The sequence below is a fragment of the Myotis yumanensis genome, unplaced genomic scaffold (assembly GCF_028538775.1).
Source record: "Myotis yumanensis isolate MYYU_CA2020_CCGP unplaced genomic scaffold, mMyoYum1.0.hap1 SCAF_6, whole genome shotgun sequence".
Lineage (NCBI taxonomy): Eukaryota > Metazoa > Chordata > Mammalia > Chiroptera > Vespertilionidae > Myotis > Myotis yumanensis.
Window position 1 is genome coordinate 46,619,198 of NW_027223757.1, and position 15,752 is coordinate 46,634,949.

At 39.7% G+C, this 15,752-nt stretch overlaps 1 protein-coding gene across 2 annotated transcripts in view; it reads right to left on the reverse strand.

The window, feature by feature from the left end:
- FHL5 (four and a half LIM domains 5) overlaps window positions 1-15,129 on the reverse strand; it is a 32,824-nt gene extending 17,695 nt beyond the window's left edge. Inside the window, exons 1-2 of one of the 2 annotated variants that reach the window (XM_070419305.1) lie at window positions 15,036-15,129; window positions 14,473-14,494 (exon numbers count right to left, since the gene is read on the reverse strand). The gene's annotated coding sequence lies outside the window, so the exon portion shown is untranslated. Of the gene's footprint in view, window positions 1-14,472; window positions 14,602-15,035 lie in introns of those variants that run through there. The other variant, XM_070419304.1, reaches the window with a different exon arrangement.
- Between the last annotated feature and the right edge of the window lie 623 nt (window positions 15,130-15,752).

Sequence of the window (15,752 nt, forward strand, 5' to 3'; positions counted from 1 at the left end):
CTTGCACCACACTTTGTATTAGTTGCTTTGCCCTGTGTGTGTCTTCCTCACTTGTTAGCTCCTGGAGAGTAAGGATGTTGCTTATTTCATCTCTGTGTCTCAGGTCTGAGCAAAGCAGGACTTTAGAAGATGCTTTATGAATGAGGAAACAAATCTACACTAATAAAAGACAAAGATGCTAGTTGACCATACCTTCGCTACACTCATCAGCCAATCAGAAGAGTATGCAAATTAACCCAACAAAGATGACCATTAAATTTGCATACTGCAGGCAGATCCCACTGCGCCACCCTCCTCGGGTGGCAGCTCGATCCCCGGCTGCCGCCTGGCCCAGCGCGGGATCCGGGCCTGCTGTGTGCGGGGCGGGGCGGAGGGTGGGGGAGTTGGGCGGCAGTGCAATCCCGAGCAGCCACCCGCCCTAGCATGGGATCCAGGCCTGCTGTGTGCGGCCCGAGGCAGGGAGGGGGGCAGGCGGCAGCGAAATCCCCAGCTGCTGCCTGCCCCAGTGCGGGATCCAGGCCTGCTGTGTGTGACCGGGGGAGACGGGGCAGGCACCGAGGGATCGGGTGTGCCATCTGCCACCAGGGGAGCAGGCCTAAGCCAGCAGGTTGTTATCTCCCAAGGGGTCCCAGACTGTGAGAGGGCACAGGTTGGGCTGAGAGACCCCCTCTCCCCCGGCCAGTGCACAAAGTGCACTTGGCTTCTAGTAAATATAATAACTTAATATAATAACTAGTTAAGAAGTTCTACTTAAAAGTGTAGTTTTACTACACTTTTCTTTCATCTCTTTTCCTAATGAAAACACATGCAAAGAAGATTCAACCAACAGAATGAAGGATAAAGGCTCAAGTATAAGACAGTTAAGAATTTGTATGCTATATGTTTACTTGAGTTGTGAATTAATTTGTATCTATTGTATCTGTGGCAGATATGTTAAAGGACTGAGAATAAAGATTAGAGAACAGAGGGTAAGGGCTTGTCCATGGCAAGGAGAATCCTTTTTCTTTCCCTGTGAGAATAGCTGAAGAAGACAGCTAGAATGCCTTTGAAAGCCAGCTGAGGAGGATATCAAAGAAACAGCAGAAGTAGATGCTTAATCTGTTGACATTATTAAAGGGTTTTACTTGAAACTAGTGGCACCAATAAGCTTTCACTAACAGTTTTGCAACTGTTTGATCACTTACTTCAGTTCTCTGCTGGAAGCTATATGAGCCCTTCTGGGTCTGTGCATATGACACTTTGAGACAAACCATTTCTTTACCAAGATTGCAAGGTCTTTGTCTGCTGAGATCTACGATCTTAACTGAAGTGTTGTTTGAATGAAGTTTTGTTTGGTTGCTGAATTTGACAAAATGTAGAGGAGTTAAATTATACGAAAAAATAAATTATTCAAGTCTGTATAAACTAGGCCAGATGGGATAAGTATATGTTCTATAGCATAAACATTTAAAATTCACAAATTTTGAAAATATCAAGGAGTTAGAATAACTAGTAAAGAAGTTCTACTTTTATTACATTTTCTTTCATTTCTTTTCCTGGTTCTGAGGATGGAGTTGAGCAGACCTGTGTGTACTTCCGTATCTGTTGTTTGCTTGTAACCGAAGACATAACAGATGAGAAGAGTGTTGGAATAGAAATCAGAGCTGTAGATTGTTGCACTGGTTGCTGTAGCATCAGTTAGCATATAACTAAGCCACTATTATAGAACCTGTTTAATCTTTATGGCCCTTACTTTCCTTAACTGTGAAATGAGAACAATATCAGCGGCTTATGATCCTACTCTAGGATCAAATGAGATGCACGAATGGAAAAGTCGGCTGTTGGTGTACTGGCCTTGATGAGGGCCATGTGCAACTAGAACTGTAGTTCTCATTTTAAAGAAGGAGGCTATTCTCCACCCCTACCCCCCACCCCCCAAAAAAACCCCCCAAAAACCAACAAAAACCACATACCCACACATGATATTTAAAAAACTCAACAATGTTAAAAATAACTAAAGCCATAACTTCAGGCCATCAATCAAAAATAACCTAAAACAAGCACTGTGGAATTGTGGTGGAATGTTTGGTATTAATCTCTAGGGACACATTCATAAGCCCTGTTTGTTGGAAGTTGAATGTCTTGTGTGGAGAGGTCAAATATGAATTCTCCTGAGAGCTGATGAATTATTCTCCCATGAAACAGAAACAGCTGACTAGAGCTTTCCATGTGGTTAATTTGTTCTGTAGATGCTAAGCAAAGAAAAAAGTGCTTTGTATGATTTTCTTGGAGGGATTACATTCAGAACCATGTAATTTTGGCAGCTAGTACTGAAATAGATACGGTTCATGGTAATGTGTAAGTATAACCGTATTTTATCAAACATTGTATTCTTTATGAAATTTTTAAAAAGAAGGACTCTTAAAATATATGTAGGTTTAATACCATCCTGTTTTTTTCATCACTGGGATATATGGAAAAGTACAAGACAAAAAGAGTATTGCCTTTTAAGATAAAATTAGATTACTCGGCTCTCAGTCTAGCCGGATCCCAAGTTTCTGCTTTTAAATCCATTTTTTGGCTTGCCTCTACAATTTGATTCCAAAGGAACCACCATCATTTCAGTAGGTATAAGTCGAATCTTCCCTTATATCCTTGAAAACTTCTTATTTCTGTAAAAGGTGTCCTGAAAGAGCAAAATGTAGTTCCTACATTGCCTCAAGGTCTTGTTTGAGTCTCTGATTTAGTGCTAGGGTTTGGTACATATAAGGACTGAACTAAAAGAGAAAACTAATTTAAAACTATTTAGCATAGGTTCATCTCAGGGTAGGGGCAGGGTAAGTGTTTCTTGTATTTGAATCCCCCAAATCAACCCCATTTCCTAGAGATGGAGTCTATGAGGTCACTGGAGATCTAATATAAACATCAAAAACTATTTCCCCTGACTCTGGATTCTTGGAAAATCCAACAAGTGCTCTATGGAATTTCTCAAGGGTAGTAACTGTGTAATTTGTAGCTTGTTTTTAGTTTTCCTTTGTATTTGAAGATCACCTTATTCATCATGCTCCTTAACTACTATCAGTATTTGAACCTTAGTAGTTTTCTTAACAGTGGAGAGGGAGCTCCATAAATCCATCTGTGTAGCACTGTTTCAACCTACTTTTCCTGGTGTCTAATAGCAAACTCAAGCTTATTTAGTCATTGTAAAAACTAAGGCTAGTGAGGAAGGACTAAATCTGCAACCAGGGCCACATCTGTAACCCATGCTAATCAGCTGAAAACCCCCAAGGGTCAGGTATCTGAGTGCACAAGATAACATGAAAAAAAAATATGCTGTCTGGGAGAATATTCTAGGCAGATACACTTTATCAGAGAGGAAAGACAATATCTTTTGTAACTTTTTTTTCCCATTTTTGAGTTCAATATCCTGTGATATGAGATTATAACTTGGTCACTGTAATCACCATATTTTATTGTCCAATTTTCTTCCATAAAGAGTGATTTGAAAACTCAATCTTTAATTAATTTACTTTAAGAGGATGACAAACATTTTCCAACAGTGGCTTGAGAGCATGTCAGGTTAACCATGGATCTGGGAATTTAGAGGTGCTGTGCTCTAAACATCATGGTACCGTTGATTTATCTTAATCCTACATAATCATGAATACTAAAAGTGCATGCTATTCATAATACAGGAGAATCAAGCAAAAATTATTTTCTATAATTTTCTCTTAAACAAGCACATTTTCAAAAATAAGAAACAAATCAATTATATTCTGAACACACATAGATTGTATTTGAAACTGTCCAATAAAATGAAGAGTATGCTTTATTTGGCAGGTAACCAGTATAAACTGATAGATGTACTCTTTATCTAATGGAATCTACCCAGTAGTTTTTTAAATCCATGACTAGCCTAATGACAACTCCAGTTAAACAAATTCATTAGAAAGACCTTTCAAGCATTCAACTTAGAGCAATAAATAAGATTCCACAGTCAACCACATCCTCTTTTCCTGAGACGAAGCCAAGTCTAACCATGTAATATATTGACTTTCCTGTGTTCTGACATTAATGGGTATTATAGATTCTGTTGGTTTATAATCTTCAAATTCATAAAACATAATAATGAAAGAAGAGCTCATTTCTGGGCAATCTGAACGAAGGTGAGTTTGTCAAGTTCTATTTCACCTTTAAAAGTTTTTTTTAATTGTAAGGTATCTGAGGGCATGTTTATAAGTTGTGTTATGATGTATTATACATGTTTTGGGGATTTGTTGTTTTCCTTATAATCATAATGTAAGTTCACTGAGAACAACCTTTGTGTCTTACTTAACTTCTGAACTTCAATTGAAGCCTGAAAGTGGCCAACACTTACTGGGTGACCTTGAGAGATGGCTCAAATAAAACTGATGATAATTTTCAAAGGATTTATACTTCATTGAAAGTGATGATGGCTCAAGACCAGGAAAAGAAGTGGAAGCACCTCCAGTCTTGGGATTTCCTGTTGGGAGGGATCGTTGTGATTCCCTACGTGACTGGAAGCCACTTAGAATGCTCCAGGCGAGCATTCCTTCCTTGATTTCTAGGGAGGATGCTCCAGATCCTCTTTCTTTTCCTTGAACTGGAAGGCCAAGTCAAATGATAACAAGCACCCTTTCTCTTTGCAAGTTTACCAGCAGAGTGCACTTGGATGCGGGTGTGAAGTGGGACTATGTAGCTTTTGAATTTTGCACGAAATGAATGAGTGGCCTATTTTTTAAGTTAAACAAAATCAACACAAATCAAATGACTAAATTTATTTCTCCTGAATCTCTTGTTCTTGATCATAGCACATAAGAATTAGAAGAGATGTATCAATGTCAACTCCTCATTTTACACAGATTGAAACTAAATTCCCAAGAGGGTATTAATCAGCTAATATTCCTTTCCTAAAAAATTCAGAAAAGTGGAATCTATCTTCTAAATAACAATTTGTAAATACTTAATAGAAAATACCCACATTGCTAATTAAAAGAAACTGTTACAAGCTCTTTTTAGACTAGATGACTAGTTTGTAAATGGTGATCTATTTAGGACCAGAATGTTAAATAAAAGTGAGCTTTTCTTTAAGATTGGCCAAAGTGGATGCCAGTTTGGTGATTCATTGAAAGAATCTTACATTCACCATAATTTTGAATAACTTGTTTCTCAGCTTTGCTCTGTGTGACCTCATTTTCTCAAGGAGAAAGAAAGAACTGACCTTTGCACTTCAATATATTGGTGGCACAGTCAGTCTTTTCTGTAACAGGTTACTAAAAAAATTAAATCTTAACCATTACATAAGGAAGATGAGAGAAAGGAGGTAGAAGGGGAAGCACAGAAGAGACTTGTAGGGGAAATCAGAAAAAGGAATCTCCTATGAATACAGGAAGCTATTTAGAAATAAAGCCTCCTGGTCCCGCTGTCTTTTTGATGGTTTTCCTTTGTTATTAAAGGATGCTTTTGCCAGGCTGGGCTGGAATGGCTCAGTGCTTGAGCAGCAACCTATGAACCAGGAGGTCATGGTTCAATTTCCAGCTGGGGCACGTCTCCGGGTTGCAGGCTCGATCCCTAGTATGGGCATGCAGGAGGCAGCTGGTCAATGATTCTCTCTCATCATTGATGTTTCTCTCTCTCCCTTTCTCTTTGAAATCAATAAAAATATATTTTAAAAAATAAAACATGCTTCTGATGTAGGCCCACTCTCACAGAATCACTAAATGTAGGAGCTGAGAGGGACTTTTGAAATTGTCTTGTTTGTTTTTCTCATCTAAGAAGTGAGGAAAACTGAAGGGCAAATTGGGTTGTTGCCTTTCTTTTAACCTGATAAAGTGGTTAGTGAAAAAGCTTCACCCAGAATTCAGATTTCCAGGCTCCTAATAGGGGCCTTTTCTTGATGTTGTTTTCATATATAAATGGGCAAAAAACTTGTATGGGATGAGTTGTATGGGAAACTTAGACTCCTGCTGTGATTTTTCAAAAAGAAGGAAAGAAAGAAAGAGAGAGAGAGAGAGAGAGAGAGAGAGAGAGAGAAAGAAAGAAAGAAAGAAAGAAAAGGAAGAAAGAAAGAAATAAAGAAAGAAAGAAAGAAAGAAAGAAAGAAAAGGAAGAAAAAAAGAAAGAAAGAAAGAAAGGGAAGAAAAAAAAGAAAGAAAGAAAGAAAGAAAAGGAAGGAAGGAAGGAAGGAAGGAAGGAAGGAAGGAAGGAAGGAAGAAAGAAAGAAAGAAAGAAAGAAAGAAAGAAAGAAAGAAAGAAAGAAAGAAAGAAAGAAAGAAAAGGAAGAAAAAAAGAAAGAAAGAAAGAAAAGAAAGAAAAGAAAAGAAAGAAAAGAAAGAAAGAAAGAAAGAAAGAAAGAGAAAGAAAGAAAGAAAGAAAAGAAAGGAAGAAAGGAAAGAAAGAAAGAAAGAAAGAAAGAAAGAAAGAAAGAAAGAAAGAAAGAAAGGAAGGAAGGAAGGAAGGAAGAAAGAAAGAAAGAAAGAAAGAAAGAAAGAAAGAAAGAAAGAAAGAAAAAAAAAAAAGAGATAGAAACCTTCTCCTTGTTGCTATCTGGCACTCCAGGTTTTAATTGCTGACCAGGTAACAGCCTCACATGCATGAACAGAGAGATTCCTTCCATGCCTGAAGCTGGGCTGCCACCAGCTGTAAAAATGAACCAATTATCCTGAAAAGCAAGTACATAGCCCCTGCGACATTCAAGGCTACTCAATTTCTACAGGATTTTGTTTATTATAGTTATTCTTAGTTTCCTGTGAGATGGGGAATAAAAGCCACATATGAAACATAATGCTCTTACATGTCAGAGCTTTAAAAACTCAGCTACGCATTGCTATGGGTGTATGTAGTTCACATTTGTTGTGATGGAGAGAGTGACCATTTAAAGCGTCCCATGGTGGTATTTAAAAACAGCTTTAATTTTTATCAGTTCCTAGTCTCAGAGATTCAAAGTTGGTTCTTAGCATCTGTCAAAGGAAAGTGATTGTAGTGAGTACTCGCAGCTTTCACTCAGCAGTTGTGTTTTTATAGTTGTGTTTCATTGGGAAACACAATGTGTTGATCTCGAGTTGTTTATGCTAGCTTGGCGTGTAAAGGAAAGGGGACAATCTGTTATTCTCTTGGAAACCAAATGTTCACAGTGTGCGTTGACAAATACATTTTAGTGTTTTTTAAATTTTCACCCTAAGCATCACCCCGTGTGTGGATTTTTAAGGCATAGGAACATGTCACACACACAGGAGCAGAGACCTTCCTGGCCTTGTTCAGGGCTGTGTCCCTGGCACCTAAAACAGAGCCTGGCACAAGTGAATACTGAGTAAATGCAGGAAGAAAAAGGTCAGATGTCTGGTGATGGGATATTAAAGGTTTAGAGCCAAACAGTCACTTCCTTTCCATTTTATAAATAGAGGCCAACCCAGCCTTTGCATCACACTACTTTCTGTGACGCACATGCTCCAGCTCTTTAGCTTTCACAATCTGTCATCGGCCTTGGTCTGGCTCCTTTTTACTTTTAAACTCAAAAGCATAAGCAGCTAGCTCTCTGAACACAGTGGACTGTGGTTCTGTGGGTTTCACAAAGAGCTCTCAAATGCCAGCTTTGGGCCATCCACGGAGCTTGGTGGGTGAGACCAGTTATCTCCCCACGGGAAGCTTCCATGCTGGCATGGGAGAGACTCACAAGTAATTTCTTCATCAGATTAGGACCCTGGCTGCAAATTCTTGTGGCCCTTGGTACTTGAGCACACATACTGCCCATTTGCCCTAATCATCGTTCCTGCTCAACAGTAAGCTTCCACAGGCAGGTGCTGTTACCTCCAGGCTGCTGGAATTTTGAGCATGACTAGCATATGCTGAGCACTCAGCAAATATTGTGGATGGAAGGGGGTGAGGGAAGAAAGGGAGAGGACATATGGAAATGCTTGAACGTATGCATCGGGTGCTCTGGAAATTTTAGGAAATTTCTAGAAAACGTCAGGTAAAGCTTCCTCTGGAGCTATAACTTGAAAAAAAGTTAGTCTCTAAGGAAGGTGGGGGGAGGCTCCTAAGCACTGGGGAGTCCACAGACCTCTGTAAGTGGTCAAACAGCATGCCAAGGGGGGTGGGCTACAGCAGAGAGCACTGCTGGTGAGGTTGGAGGGGCCACACCTGGAGGTCAGCATCTCGAACATTGATAATAGAAAGGCCACATATGAAACATAATACTTTTACCTGTCAGAGCCTTAAAAACTCAGCTACACATTGCTATGAATATATTTAGTTCACTGTGTTTTCTTCTTGGCCAAGTGAAGGGCACCTTGTAAAAGTAGGTCTGTGATGTATGCTGTCAACTAAAATCTCTCCTACTTGGCATTTCAACAATTTATATTGATGATCTACACCAGCGGTTCTCAACCTGTGGGTCGTGACCCCTTTTGGGGGTTGAACGACCCTTTCACAGGGGTCGCCTAAGACCATCAGAAAACACATATATAATTACGTATTGTTTTTGTGATTAATCACTATGCTTTAATTATGTTCAATTTGTAACAATAAAATTGGAGGTCACCACAACATGAGGAACTGTATTAAAGGGTCGTGGTATTAGGAAGGTTGAGAACCACTGATCTACACTAATAAAAGAGAAACATGCAAATTGGTGTCACTCTGCTACACCCACCAGCCAATCAGGATGAGTATGCAAATTAACCCAACAAAGATGGCAGTTAATTTGCATATGCAGACTCAGGGCGAAGACTGAAGGCTCCAGCCCGAGCGAAGACCGAAGACTGAAGACGACAGAAAACTGAAGAGGCTTGGCTTCTCTGCTGTGGTCAGACCGGAGAAGCCTCGAGGCTTGGTTTCTCCGCTGCAGCTGGAGCAAAGGCCTGGGTCCTGGGTGCCAGAGGAAAACCAGTGCCGGCTGGCCTATTGCATGAATCTCTTTGTGCAACGGGCCTCTAGTAAATGTATAAGAAACCAGGAATTTTTTAAATTAAAAATTATATGAAATAGCAGGGGAAACACTTTGTAAACTGTGTGATTGCCTAACCAATATGCTGTACACCGAAACTAATACAAAATAATATTGAATGTAAACTGTAATTGAAAAAAATAATTAAAAAGTTTTAAAAGATGAATACTTAAAATAATTATATGAGAGAACCTCTTATTTCCCCCAGATTTCTATACTTGTCATAAAAAATAATCCTCTCTTTTGAAAGCATTGGAGATACAATGTCCCTCCCTTGGGCTCACTGATTCTACTCCACTGAGGAGTGAGAAGTAACTGGGCAAAGTGTTACTCCCCCTCACTTCAGTGGAAATGCTAGCGCAGGGCCCAAAACTCTGCTCCCCTGAAAGGAGTGCTGCAGGGGTCCAAGTTGTTCTACCCCCCACCCCCACCCCCCTCACACATACACCTGGGATCAGGCTGGTGGTACAGTCTTTAGAAAAGGCTTTGTTTTCCAATTCAGCTTTAACAATAATACAATTGATGACAAATTGATCCAGATATGACACCTGTGTCTATTTTGCAATTGTCTTAGAACTCTGAATGGAGGGGCACATGACTAATTGGAACTTTCAAAACCACATACCTGTTCCAATAAAGGTGGTTTTATTCTTTAGTCAGTTGTACTGTATAAGTGGGGGGAAGGGAGAAGAAAGAGAGACTGATATATATAGAGAGGCCTGGTGCATGAAATTCGTACATGGGGATGGGGGGGGTCCTTTAGCTCAGCCTGCATCCTCTGCAATCCGGGACCCCTTAGGGGATGTCCAACTGCTGGTTTAGGCCCCATCCTGCCAGCAGTTGGACATCCCTTTTGCAATCCGGGATTGCTGGCTCCTAACCGCTGGCCTGCCTGCCTGATTGCCCCTAACCCCTCTGCTTGCCAGCCTGATCGCCCCTAACCCCTCTGCTTGCCAGCCTGATTGCCCCCTAACTGCCCCCCTGCCGCCTGGTCACCCCCTAACTGCCCCCCTGCTGGCCTGGTTGCCCCCTAAGTGCCCCCCTGCCAGCCTGGTTGCCCCCTAACTGTCCAGAAGGAAATCAGACGTCTGGAAGATGTCCAGTCAACTTGGTCTAATGAGCATATTACCCTTTTATTAGTATAGATAAGCTTTTATTAACCAGGATGTTAAATGATTCTCCGATTGCGCTAGCTCTGTAGTTTAAAACTTAACAAAAATAAAATGAAGGAATGAATAGCATCATTTCTAAGCTCTTGGCTAATAAAACAAACAAAACAATAAATATTCTAATTACGTTGATCAGAATAACCATTAATTCTTGTTTTAAATGCTTTTGGGAATTTATCTTGTTATCTATTTTTTCTTTAGGTTATAGTTTATAAGATTTTTGGATTTCATGTATCAGTTTCCCAGGTGGATTTTTGATAATGGAATGCATTTATTTCTATTAATTAGTAGACTGTGTGTGTGTGTGGCTTGGAAAAGGATTTAGAGGCTAAATTATTCAAGATCTTAACTAGTAATAATAACTAGCACTTACTGGTAACACTCTGTTGCAAGTAATTTTAATATAACATGTTTATTTTTCAAAACAAACCTAAGAAGGTACACCATTATGACCACTTTATGTACAAGGAAAACTAGACACAGAGGCTAGTGACCTTTCTAAGTTCCCAGACTTAATGAGTAACACAACTGAGATCTGAGCTTCAGCCAATTTGGCATAAAAATTATGGTCCATGTGCACTATTATCAGCATCATCTGGGAGCTTATTACAAATGTGAAAACACAGGCGCCAACACAACCCAGATCTACAGAACCTGCGTTTTTACAAAGACCCAGAGCTGGTTCCTGAGCACCTTCAAGGTAGAAGAGATGGGCTATATAATTCACTGTGCTACTTCTCCTTAACCTGGAGAAGGAATCTGATTATTATTGGAAGGCCTGTAGAGAGTCAGGGAAAGTTTTGAAGTAAGAGGTTGGCAAAATCAAATGTTTTTAGACCAGTAGTTGTTTTAGGTCAATCACTCTGGCTTCAATATGTGGAATGCAGAAGAGGGCAATTCTGGATGCAGGGAGGCCAATGAAAAGCTACTCTTAGACAAGTAAAGGGAGATGGCAGCCTGAAATAGGGCGGTGGCAGTGACAAAGGAAAAAAGTAGGTGAATGTCCAAGGGTGCCTCGCAGAACTTAGAGAGATTCTTTGGATATATGATTGAGGGAGAAGAGTTAGTTCATCTCAAGTTTCTGGTTGCATTGTGGTGCCATTTACTATACAAGAATATACTTGAAAGAAGTAGGGTGGGGAATAGGAGAAGGAAATAATGAAATTACTTTTAGATTTAAAAAAATGGTAACATTTGAGAAGACTGAGGGACAGCCAAGTAGAGCTGTTTGTTCAGCTGGGAGCTAAAGAGATGGGGCAGAGAAACCATATAAGTTACTTGGGCATTTTGGAAGGGATCCTATGGCAAATTCCATGTCAAAAATTTTACCTGGCCCAGCCAGGGTAGATCAGTGGTTGAGTGTCTACCTATAAACCAGAAGAAGGTCACAGTTCAATTCCCAGTAAGGGCATATGCCTGGGTTATGGGCTCGATCCCCAGTGTGGGGCCAACACCCAGTGTTCGACATGCAACAGGCAGCTGATCAATGATTCTCTCTCATCATTGATGTTTCTATCTCTCTCTCCCGCTCCCTTCCTCTCTGAAATCAATAAAAACATTTACCTGGTTTGTCTCTGATATTCCCCCTCCCCGCCCCCTTCCTCATTATATTCACTGGTGTACAAACCTGCTCTGAGCAGTCCTGTACTCAGCAGAGTTAGGTCTGTAGCTTAGAAAAGACAGAGATAAAACTTTTGGATTCATAAGCATATGGAATGGATGATAAGTGAAGCAATGCAATTGCCAAGAAAGAGAAAGGGAGTCTAGAAAGTAGGGGAGAAGGGGACTCTGTAAAACAAACTGAGAATAGTGGTCCAAGAGGTGGAGGAAACCTGGGAGTTTGTTATTGTGGGAATCCTGGGTAAAGTGTGTTTCCAGATGGGGAAAGCAGAGAATAGGGTAAAATGCTTTTGAGACACCAAGTCGATAGAGAATGAGGAATGGCTGCTGGACTTAGCAATGCACTAGTAATTGATGACCTCAATGAGCACCGAGGGAAACTGATGAGGACTAAAGCCAGAGTGCAGTAGATTGAGAAGTGTGGGCTGAGGAAGGGGAGGTTCTTCAAGAGATTCATCCGTGAGGCTGAGGAATGAGGGTCACTGGAGCTCAATAACGGAGATGCTTTGCAAGATAGGAAATTTTGAACATGGTTAAATGCTGATGGAAGGAGATAATACAGAAAGAAAAATGAGAGACTGTGATCCCTGAAGTGGAGGGTAGAAGATAATGGGCATTCGTTTAGATCTTCCCTTCTGTCTTCCAATCCACTATTAGGTGGGCACAGCGATTCAGGAGGATGGCCAGAGAAACAGGGAGATCTGCTGCAGCCTTCCTTTCCACATTCTGGGGTCTTTAGAGGCTTAACACTCTCACCTTCCATTGAAAGCCTTATTTTGCTACTTGAATCTTCCACTGTTCTTCCCATGACATGCCCAGAACAAGGGTAACCATGAATTAGATCAGGACCTGCTTTAAAGTTAACCTTTGAACTTCATCTTCAGCTATAATTCTTGCCTAAACCTTACCTGTCCTCAGGTGAGGAATTAGAGAAACAGCTTAGGCATATACTCCCTCCCCAGGCCTTTTGGCAAGTTGGTGAACCCCTTGCCCCAGGATGTTTGAAGCTGAGTTGTATGGCTTCATGGAGAATAGTGGTTCATGATAAGGACAGCAGAGAATACTCAAGGACAGATTTCAGGAGTCTCTCAATGCCAGAAATGCCACTGAAATATCTATTTGCAATGGACTTTTCTGAGAAGAGGGTCCATTGATCCTATTGAGATCTATAATCCCAAAGATGTAGGGGTAGATAAAATGCTCAAGCTGATCATTTTGGAGGGATTCAAGATATTATGGCAGGAAGAGGTTTCCTCCCTCTCTCCTCTTCCCCTCCTCCAGCCCTCTCAGGGTACCAAAAGGTACAGAAAAATGATGACAATCAGACAGGAAAAAGACAATTTACAAGAACATGGAAATGCAAGATTGTTTAACTGACATCTGACTCAGAGCTTCCCATGTGAACCCAAGTATTTGGTTTTCAATTTTAAAGAGATCATGTTTCCTAGATTGAAAACAAATCAAGGTTTCTCTAACATATTCTAGAAAACCATTTATTTTCAATATTATATAGTAGAAATTTATTGGGCTTGTCTAAGGAACCCAAATTAATCCAGCTTTACTCAAAATGTTGTTGGCAAGTACAATAAAAATAAGAAGTAAACTTGTCAGTGAGGTGATGTTACATTAAAGCACAAGTCTCTGCTCTTGTTTAGGTAGAACGGCCCCAGAATTGGCAACTAATGATGACATGTGGGAATAAATAGAGCAAGTGTAGAAAACAGACATCAGCGTTTACCTTTTCCATCAAGCAATTTGGATTCTGGATTTAGGCATAAATCACAATAAATATGTTAAGAACTCTCTTGTATGACATATGTTTGCAATATTTGTGTTGTATTTTAATCCATACACTTTGCTAATAAAAATGCTAGAATGCCATATTATGGATGTGAAATGAAGGCTAAAATTACTTAAGGGTTTTTTTTACACATTTTACTTATGAGAATTATCCATTTTTATTAATGACTTTTTTTTTTCTTTTAGTTTTCACAATCCTGAAACCGAAATTGACAACTGAGAAGTTGCATTTGGTTTTCAAATGGATGACAGACATGAAAGAGGGTCTGACTAAAATAGTAGAGGAGGAAGCATAAACATGGGATACATGCTTTTGCTTAAGTAACGCTATCTCAGTTTCAAGAAGCAATGCTTTAGATACATGAAGCATATTATATATGTGTGGGCTAGACACACAGACATTTTAATTTAATCTTAGAACACCTAAAATTAGGAATCGTCTCTATGCCTGTTACTGGAAAGTAGGCGGATTTTTCTTGAAAATAGGAATCACACTTAAAATATGTAAAGGACTTCAAAGTGTGCTCTGGACATATAAATCCACCATAAATCTCAGTGATAAAATTAGTCATTCAAATAAATGAAGTCAAATGAAACCCGCCACCCCTTTATGACAATGAAACTATGCCTCGTGAATAAAGACTATTTTCAGAACTCACGAGGCAGCTCCAAAGAGTTAGCTGGACACTATGTTGCTTCCACATGCATATCATCAAAATGAGAAATCTGAACAGCTCAGCATATAAAGTTTGATAACTGTTGGCTCAAATGGCTTTTAAAAAGTTTCTAAGAAACTTCAAGATCTATACTTATCTGCCAAGTACAAGTTTTCTCTTATGCAGTCACTAGAAAGTTTATAGGAATTTCTTGTACTTCAGAAGCCAAAACACCACATAAAAAACATGTAGGAAACATTAAGGGAAAGAAAACAAAACTTACTTTCTCTTAAAGCTGCTTCTTCCTGCAATTTAAACAGTATGAAAGGAGACAATAAGATGATTGTTTTTCTTCCAGCGCATTCATAGGTCAACTCCAAAAGGAACAGAACGAGCCACCAGAGCTATCTGAGTGTCCCTCCCAACTGCAGCTTTTTCAACTTTGTAGAAGAAAATAGGAGGGTTAAATGGGTTTCCTCCAAGTCTGGTGACGTGCACATAGCTGACTCCTACTGGGCTGCAAAAGCATTCCTTGTCAATTTTTACTTAAAATTACGAGTAACAAGTTCTGTGCAGGACATCCTTAAAGGGCAATCCTGGATTCGTATGTGAAGTAGGATCTGGATAAGCTCCAAAAAGTTTAAGTTACAAACCGCACATACACACTCAAGAAATTCTCACTGCCTAGGCTAAATTAAGGGCACGTTCACATTTTAAAAATTTCTAAAAGGATAATGTATTTTCTGTTTCTTTGATTAATGTTTTGTTGGTTCTCTTTCCTGGTGACTAACAGAACCCTTGTTTTACATTAGAAATGGCTGAACCACAGAGCTTTCTTGTTCTTACCTGAAGAGTTGGTAACTTGAGATGAGCCTTTCGTTGTGGCCTCTATCACTGTCTTCTTGGGAAATCTGGGAACTCCAAGCCTTGAATTTGATAGAGTAACTCAAGGTTGTTACCTGCTTCCTGCACCTGCAGCGTGGACTGAGCTTTCCCTGTTTCTGCCTATGTCCCTATGAGCTGGCAGCGATTGTTATGTCATGTCCATTTAAGCACAGGCTCATTTGGCTTTTTGAAATCTTCAATTCAAAACATGAGAAGTGGCAAGAAATTTCAAGAACTGAATTTAAAGAAATGTTTGAATATTGAAGTAATCCATAACAGGGATTCTTAGTGGGTCAAACTGACTCAAAGCAAGTGGCATTTGCTCCTAGTATCTCCATTGGAGGCCATTTCTTTGGTTTGCAAGGTGGGTAAGAAATATTCTGCCTTAATTACATTTATTCCCAGACCAAACTTAAACTGTCCTTGTTCTAAGTGCTAAAGGAATGATGTTAATATTTCCTGAGGTCAAACTCAGGTATGTACAAAAAAAAAAATTTAAAAAAACTTGATTTAGGGAAAGGACACAAGAGCATTCAATTAGTAATAGATTTTAATCCTCATGATACTACTAACCAGGCATTATTTTTCTCCTTTCATAAATGAGGAAGTGGAGTCTGGGATATAAAAAATGCCTAAGTCCCCATCTAGTTATGGGGCCATTACTGTCTTTGTTTACAC